We start from the raw sequence: 7,609 nt of genomic DNA, 5'->3' as shown, positions 1-7,609 counted from the left end.
GCCCCCGGGGGGAGGGGCCGGGGGGGGAGGGGGCGGCCGCCACTTATTTATTTATTTTAATTTAAATACTACGGTATTTACCTCCACGCACACCCCCCTCCCGAGCGAGGAAGCGCATCCACGCCCCGTCCCGCGTGGGTGTCCGTGTCCCCCCCCCGCCCTCCTCCGCCCAGCCCCGTCCCGTCGGAGCCACTTTCCCATCTGCTGCAGCCCCCCGCCCCCACCGCGCCCCTCCCCCACCGCGCCCCTCCCCCACCCCTTTCCCCCGGTGCCTCAATGGGATTTTTCTGGGTGTAAAAAACTTCAGCATCAAAGGGACCGGGAGGTCCCCTGGCGCCAGGGGATTGGGGATGGAGGGGGGGAGCCCCGGGGGGGCATTGTCCCCGGCATTGTTTTAAGCCCTTCATGTGCAGCCCCGCGGAAGCCTTCGGGGAAGGGGGCGGGGGGGGCTCCTCCCGGCACAAAAGGGCCCCACGAGGGAGCAGAACCGTTCCCCGACGGGGCCGGGGCTGAGCTGGGGCGGGGGGGCGCCCGTCGGCGAAGCGGCGTGTGCGGAGTAGCACCCCCCCTCCGCTCTTTCCCTCCCCGCCTGCCTTTTCTGGAGACTTTTATTTTTAGGCTCAGGATGGGTTGAAAATAGCAGCGATCCCCCCACCCGCCCCCATTCTCCCACCCTCCCGCCTTCCTGCCTCCCCGACGGGGCGGGCGGGCAGCGCCGGGGGCTCGGCCCGCGATCCGCCGGGCGGGGCGGGGCGGGGGCGGCCGGGGCTCCCCCCCAGCGCTGCAAGTCGCGGCCCAGAGCGGCCCCTCCGCGCCTGCGGCTCCGTGTGACGCTCCCCGGGAAAACTCGCTCCCGCCCGCCGGGCCGGGGGCTCCGCGCTCAACCGCCCCTCCGGGAGAAATTTAAAAAATAAAAATTACCCAAAAAATCGCGAACAGAGAACTTTTGCCCGTGCAGGGAGAGCGCGGCTGAGCGCGTTCCGGGCGCGGTTCCCCCGGCAGCTCCGCGCCCCCCACCCCCCGCCGCCGCTCGGGGCGGCCCCGGGGCTGGGGGGGGCGGCCCGGACCCCCACCAGCCCCGGCAGATTTGGGGGTTCCCTCGGTGCTGCTCCGCTGGGATGTGCTGTGTTCTGTTGCTATTTTTTTTTTTTTTTTAATTAGCCAAATATTTTAGTATTATTATTTTTCTCCCGGCTGAGGAAGAGCCACGCGGAGAATTTGTTAGTAAATAAATGTGATGTTGTTGAGGAGTCGGAAGTTGTGTAAACCTTACAGAATAGATGGACATGCCCAGAGACGTTTGTATGTGCCCTGTGCTACAGCCCCCTAGGAAACTCAGTAAAATGAATGATAAAAATCCTGGGCACTGGTCAGTTAAAGCAAAAAGCCTTTAAGTTTCTCCCCTGTAGCGGGTCCCCTGTGTTATCCCGGGATCTCTGCCCCCCAGCCCGGACACTGGGGTTCCCACCCCTCCCGCTCACCCCGGGCACCTCCGACCCCCCGGCCCCAGGAGCCTCTTCGGGCGCGGGGTGCGGAGCTTTGCGGGGGGGGCACCCGAGCTCAGCGTTCACAGGTGAAGAGAAAAGAGCAATGAAATTGGGAAATGAATTTCCTGCAGCTCAGAAACTGTTTCAAGCCTCCCCTGGCTGGAAACGTGGAGCAGGAACCTTCCTCCAGGATCCGCACCAACAGCCCAAAGCAGGGACCCCGTCTGCTGTGGATCCACCGCTGATCTCCAGCACGATGCTTTTGCTGCTGCTTTTATTGGTTTACCCAGTACCTGCCCCACCTAAGGTAATCCTTTGCAAGAAAGAAATGAAGGAAACCAACCTAAAAAAAAATACAAACCCACCAACTCCAAACAAAGCGGGAAGTTTTCAATTCCGATGTGACCCCAGCAGGGCAGTCGGTCACCCCCCGCAGCACCGCGGGTGGGAGGTATGTGGAGAATGCAAACAGCAGAGCCTGCAGCTCGGGCCGCGGGGGGAGCAGAGCTGCGACGGGACCCCCCCACCCCGAGCCCGAGCGAACCTCCCCCGAGCCCCCCGGGGCACCGGTGCTGCCCTCGCTCATTCAAACTGGGGCACACTGGGATTCCTGGAGCCAGCGAGGGGCTGAGCAGCAGTTTGCACCCAGACTCTGGCCACACTCAAACCCTCTGCGGCCTTTTTCCTCCCCAGGATTTCCTTAAATTGGGTTGTACTTTTAAAAAAAATCACTCTGAGAAGTTGATTTTTTTTTTAATGATTTTACAAACATTTTCAAATTTTACTGCCTCACTCTCCTATCAACATAAAGCTGCTTCTGATTTTATACATAAAATCTGGCTTGGGCAAAAGTTGAGGGGTTTTAAAGATTTAAATCTTTTAATCAGGCAGAAGTGGTCTTAATGAGTTTTTATAATTTATCTACAATTTCAAATAGTTATTGTCGCCTCTTAGGAGTTTGGGGAAATTTCTTAAGGCGGGAGGTTGTAGCTGGGTGGTAAATAATGCAGCAAAGATTTCACTGAAATGTGGGTTTGATACAAAAGGATGCGATTACTGCAGCCTGCTGAAGTGGTGTTCATCTGAGGCAGAAAAGAACTAAAACAGGACTATTTTTAATGACAGATTAGCAGTAAACAAGAAGAGATTATATTCTGTTACTTTTCTGCCAGTTATCACTTGAATCTCTCTTTAATTTGTTTTTTTGGGGCATGGGTTTTTTTAAATCTCTGGTGATATCACTAATATTTAAATTTGGACAACATCAGAGATGCGCTTAGAAACCCCAAAACTTTGAAAAAAATCTTCATTTTTGAAAGTTTGAAAATATGTATTAATTACTATCTAATAAGTATACTTGAAAGTTTTCAGGAAAATACAGAGGTCATAAAAGAAAAAAATAAGAATTTTGTTTTCATAGAATCTGTATCAATCAAATCTCAACTAACAGAAATAATCTGAACATGGACCAAGCCTGTCCTTAAAACGTGGGTGAGAATTGAACAGAATAAGGAGGGTGAGGGCTGCAGTTGGCAAATATTTCCTTTGCCTTAAGTGGAATCCCAGTTTGAACCACCTTTTGTTCAGTTTTTATGATGTGGAAAATATGCATGACTGGAAAAAGTAGCTCATATCTAAGAAGATCCGGCTGATAAAAGCTCGTTTTGATAAATTGGTTGAGAATCAAACTTGCTATGAAATTGATAGTTTGCTTTAAAACCAAATCCAGGCTTGCAGTGGGCTGTTCTGGATCCCCTGGTTCTCTGCACCTGAATTCCCTCCCGCGCACTGAGCTGCTGCTGCTGGGAGCTCAGGGGGGTCCCCAGGGTCCCCAGGGTCCCCAGGGTCCCCAGCCCAGAGCCTGGGAAGGTCCCTCAGCTCCGGGGGCAGCAGCTCCAGCAGCACCAAGGTGGGAATGGTTAAACCTGCAGCTCGCTGGAAGATCTGCCCCTTCCCTAAACACTGCAGTGCTTCAGTTAAAAACAAAGCAAACACTGCAATAAACCCTGCCTTCAAAAATCAACTCCCATCCTGACAAATCCTTTCGTTCTGGTACTAAAAAGCCAGGGGCTCTTTCAAAGCAGCCCACCAGAAGAGCACAACCAGAGGAGGATCCGCTGCTCCGGGCTGCCCCGGGACGAGGTGCTCGGCTCCTGGAACACACGCCCAACTCTCTCTTGGGCTTTGCAAGTGCCCAGAGAACTGTCCCAGTTCCCTCCAAACAAAGCCGCTTTGCACAGGTTTAATTTTTTGCCCGCAACAGAGATGGTTCGGTTTGGGGGTTTTCTGTCCCTTTCTTTGGGTGAGTGGTAAACTTGAACTGCGAGGAAAGGAAAATGCTTCTCACGATGAGCCCTGAAATGTTGTTGTTCTCATAGTCCCTTTAACGTTCAGTTCTTCCGCCACACGAATGTGCCACCGCTTCTTTGTAGCAGACCCTTCTAACCTGTCAAAATGTAGTGGGTTTGTCCTCAAAAATCAGGCAGAGCAGCTGGGCAGGAGCTGGAGCAGCCGCTTCTCCTACAGATGGCTGGGGCGGTGGGGGAAGCTCTGGTCTTGGTACAACGATAAACTAAACTCCAGGAGCGGAGGAAGCATCGTGGGGGATGAATCCTGCCGTTGCTGAACTCCCCCTGACCCTGTTCCGAGTAGGAGCTGCTCTTTTGAACCCCCCTCCAAACATTTGCAGCACTTACAAAGCACAGATGAGATGTTTTCCTCTCAGTAACTGTAGGTATCTGTATCAGATTTCCTCCAGTCTGAAATAAATGCATTTATATCAGACTTATGCTCCGCGAGTACAAATTTGGGGGCCCTCGAAATTTCGAGTCGCTCTTGAGTTCTTGCTGCTCTTCATCCCTCCACTTTTCAAACTCCCTGTAGCAGGAGGCGACAGACGGCTCAGCCACTAATGCCGTTGCATTTTTGCCTAATTCTCTATACCCAAAACAAGTGTCTCCCGGGAGGTGGGGAGCTGCACAGCAACACTTGCTGCTGTGGGTCACTTTGAAAAAAGAGATGGGTCATTTCACAATGGAAACCTTGACCCGTTCCCCGCCGCCCGCGCCGGGGCACCCGCACCGCTGGGCTGCGGGACCTGATGCGAGCAGAGCAGCGAGGGCACGAGATGGAAATAATTCCACGTTAGTGAACCGGCCACTTGGGCAGGCGCCTTGCCGTGGACCGGGCGGGCTCGTTGCTCGTCCTGCTGGTACAGACTTGGGATTTAGTGGGGCTGATTATTTCCTCTCCTCTCCTGCAGCTCCCGCGCTCCGACCTCCCCAGCTGGGCGGTTCTGGCTCTGCCTGTGCTCGAGGAGGGAGCACAGGATGGTTTGCACATGGCAATAACTGCGCAAGGTAAAGCGCCGGCGGGGTGAACGCAGGTGGGGTTAGTGCGGGGGCACGTGGGGATCATCTCTCCAGCCTCTGGAAGCAGCAACGGTGCTCACCACGCAGAGGGAGAAGTTGCAGTTGTGACATTTTTCATACGCAGCTCCATGGTCCAAATAAATCTTCCCCATACAGATGTCACGGGTGCTGTTGCGGGTTTTTTGTTACAGCAGTTATGTCCTGTATGTCCCTGCTTCTGGGGGTAGGACAAGAGCTTAAGAAAAAAGAAACAAGCAGAGCATGGAACAAGGAGAAGTCCATACTCTCCATGTTTTCTGGTTCCCATTTTTAGCTGTTGTGGGGTTTTTTTCCCCAAAAAGCACTGGCAATCAGGAAGGTTCTGAGACAGCCACCCCAGTGAGCTGAATTCATCAAGAACAACTCCCCGAGACTGAAAAGGCCCTGGCGTTTGTTTGCAGTTAAAAGAGAGCGCTGGCGTCTAAAACCACGCCTGGGGTTTTGCCATTGTGACAAAACCTGTTTGATTCCCACGAGCGCTGCAGGGGCCAACGGGTCTGAACCCCCCGAGAGGATGAAGCGGGCTCCTCATGCGCTGCCAAGGTGTGATGGGACGGGTGAGGATAAAGCACCAAGAGTTAAATCCTCTGCGAGACTTTGCTGGTGTTCGAGGGAGAGGAATGAGCTCCCAGGATGAGCTTTGAGCTTCTGCTCCTTCGACAGCAGCAAAGCTGAGTTTAGAGCAGAACTGGTCCTAACTCAGGACCGGAGTTGGGATGACAGTCCAATGCCTGTGATTTCAGGGAGGGGATGGGGGTGAAGAACTTAACCATCCCTCCTTCCTCTCTCCCTGTGGTTTGGGGAGCAGAGCAAATGCTAATACCCGTCGACTGTAGCCAGATCGAATCTCGGATCAGCCTCATGCTTGGACACAAAATGCAGCAGAAAGCGCTGCTTTCACCCGGGACACGCAGCACCCCAAATCCCTCCCTGGCAGAGCGAGGTGCCCTGAGAGGAGTCACCAAGACAGCGACCGGGGACGCTGCTCCAGAGGGAACAGGGAAATCCTGCTCCCCGCATCGCCCGGGAACAGAGAGAGATGCCAATTATGCCATGGAAGGCGAGATGTTAGGACTAAACAGTAAGAGCTTTCTTGGGAAGTTTGCAGCACTTCAGTTTCTGAAAACTTTTGGGAATGGATCAGACTTGATCATTCCGAGCGGCTGAAGCGGAGCTGAGGCTGCCTGGGAGCCGGGGAGGGAACCAGTGACCTCTTAAGGTCACCTCAAGCCCTATTTTCCATTATTACAGGGACATCTAATACTCGAAACGCTTTGTAACCGAAGTTGCCCTTGAGACGTCTTGGTGTCTGGGAGCAGGAGGACAGTTTCGGTATCGCAGCTGTGATCTTCCCAGCACGTTCCTGGATTCCCGAAACCCCGACTCCTGGAGCCGGCTCTGCAGAGAAGAGCCGAGGTGGCTCCGAGCCGAGGTGGCTCCGAGCCGAGGTGGCTCCCCGAGCACGGGCGGGACAGACGGGGCAGCCCCCGCTCTGCTGCTGGCTTGGCAGGGACAGAAGTGCCCCGGTGGGGTGAGTTGTCCTCCGTCCCACGCTGGGACCCGGCCGGAGCTTGTGGAGTGGCTGGTGTGAGCGGCAGAGCACAGACAACACGACAAGGCTGCAATGGGCTGAGGCTCGAGACAAGCAAGGTTTGCAGCGTTAATTAGACCTCGTTACCCTGGGGAAAGCAGATGCGGACACAGGGCCCTGAACGGGCCGGCAGAGGTGCAGCGCCTTGGGCATCGCTCGGCGGGGCTCACAAACACAGACACAGCCCAGAGTCTGCAGAAAGAACTTCTGCACACCCGGGGGGTTCGCTGTTGTGAGAAATCCTAGAGCGATGCTGCCGTCCAAACCGCACCACGAGCAGATGCCCTGAAATAACCGTAGCTGCGAACCCTGGGTCAACATTTAATGCTGCTCGATATTTATTTCACTCTATTAACTTTACGTCCTACAGAGGCGCTTAATGAGAGGAAAACAAATAGGTTGCACTTTGGAGAAACAAGATATCCGAGTTGGCTGGGAGTGAAGTACCCAGAATACATATAATAAAGACACCGGGATAAACTATTCCATTTTATTGATTAGCAACTGTGCTAGGAGTGCAAATTGGTTACTTGTAACTATTATAGAGCCTCATTTATTGCAGCAGGAATGACGCTCCTGCATGGGCGAGCAGCTTTTGGAGACCCTGGCACGCGCGTGTGCTGCCAGCGAAAGGACGAAGCCACGTGTTAAACAGCTCCTGTGAAAGTCGTAATTACTCCCTAATAGCACTGAACTCTTCATCTCCACTAATAACATCCTTCTGAGCCTTTAGCTTAATGCAATAGAGATGCAACGGCTTTTGCTGGCGGGGCTGGTTGTGCCGGGAGCTGCGGAACGACCGAGCTCGGCTCTGCCAGCGCCGTTGGTTCTGCGCTCGGGGGCTGGAACCAGCCTGTGTCTGACACTCTGTCCCTGCAGCACTTCTCAGGAGAGCAGAAAACCACACCTTTTAGAAATAACCTACAAAACGGACAGTCTTCACGTGGAGACACAAAGCTCTTCACGGTGCTGCGAAACCCTCTCCCATGCCAAACCACCGGCACTTCAGTTTTGCCATTGTCACCGCGAACCCACCACGGGCTGCTTCTTGCTCAGCCCCATCACCCAAAATCCCGCTTCTTCCCCACACAATCCCTGACGCGGCTGAGCCAGCACAAACC

This window comes from Caloenas nicobarica, chromosome 24 (assembly GCF_036013445.1).
Source record: "Caloenas nicobarica isolate bCalNic1 chromosome 24, bCalNic1.hap1, whole genome shotgun sequence".
NCBI classification, from domain to species: Eukaryota; Metazoa; Chordata; class Aves; order Columbiformes; family Columbidae; genus Caloenas; species Caloenas nicobarica.
Note: the sequence above shows the minus strand (reverse complement) of the source record.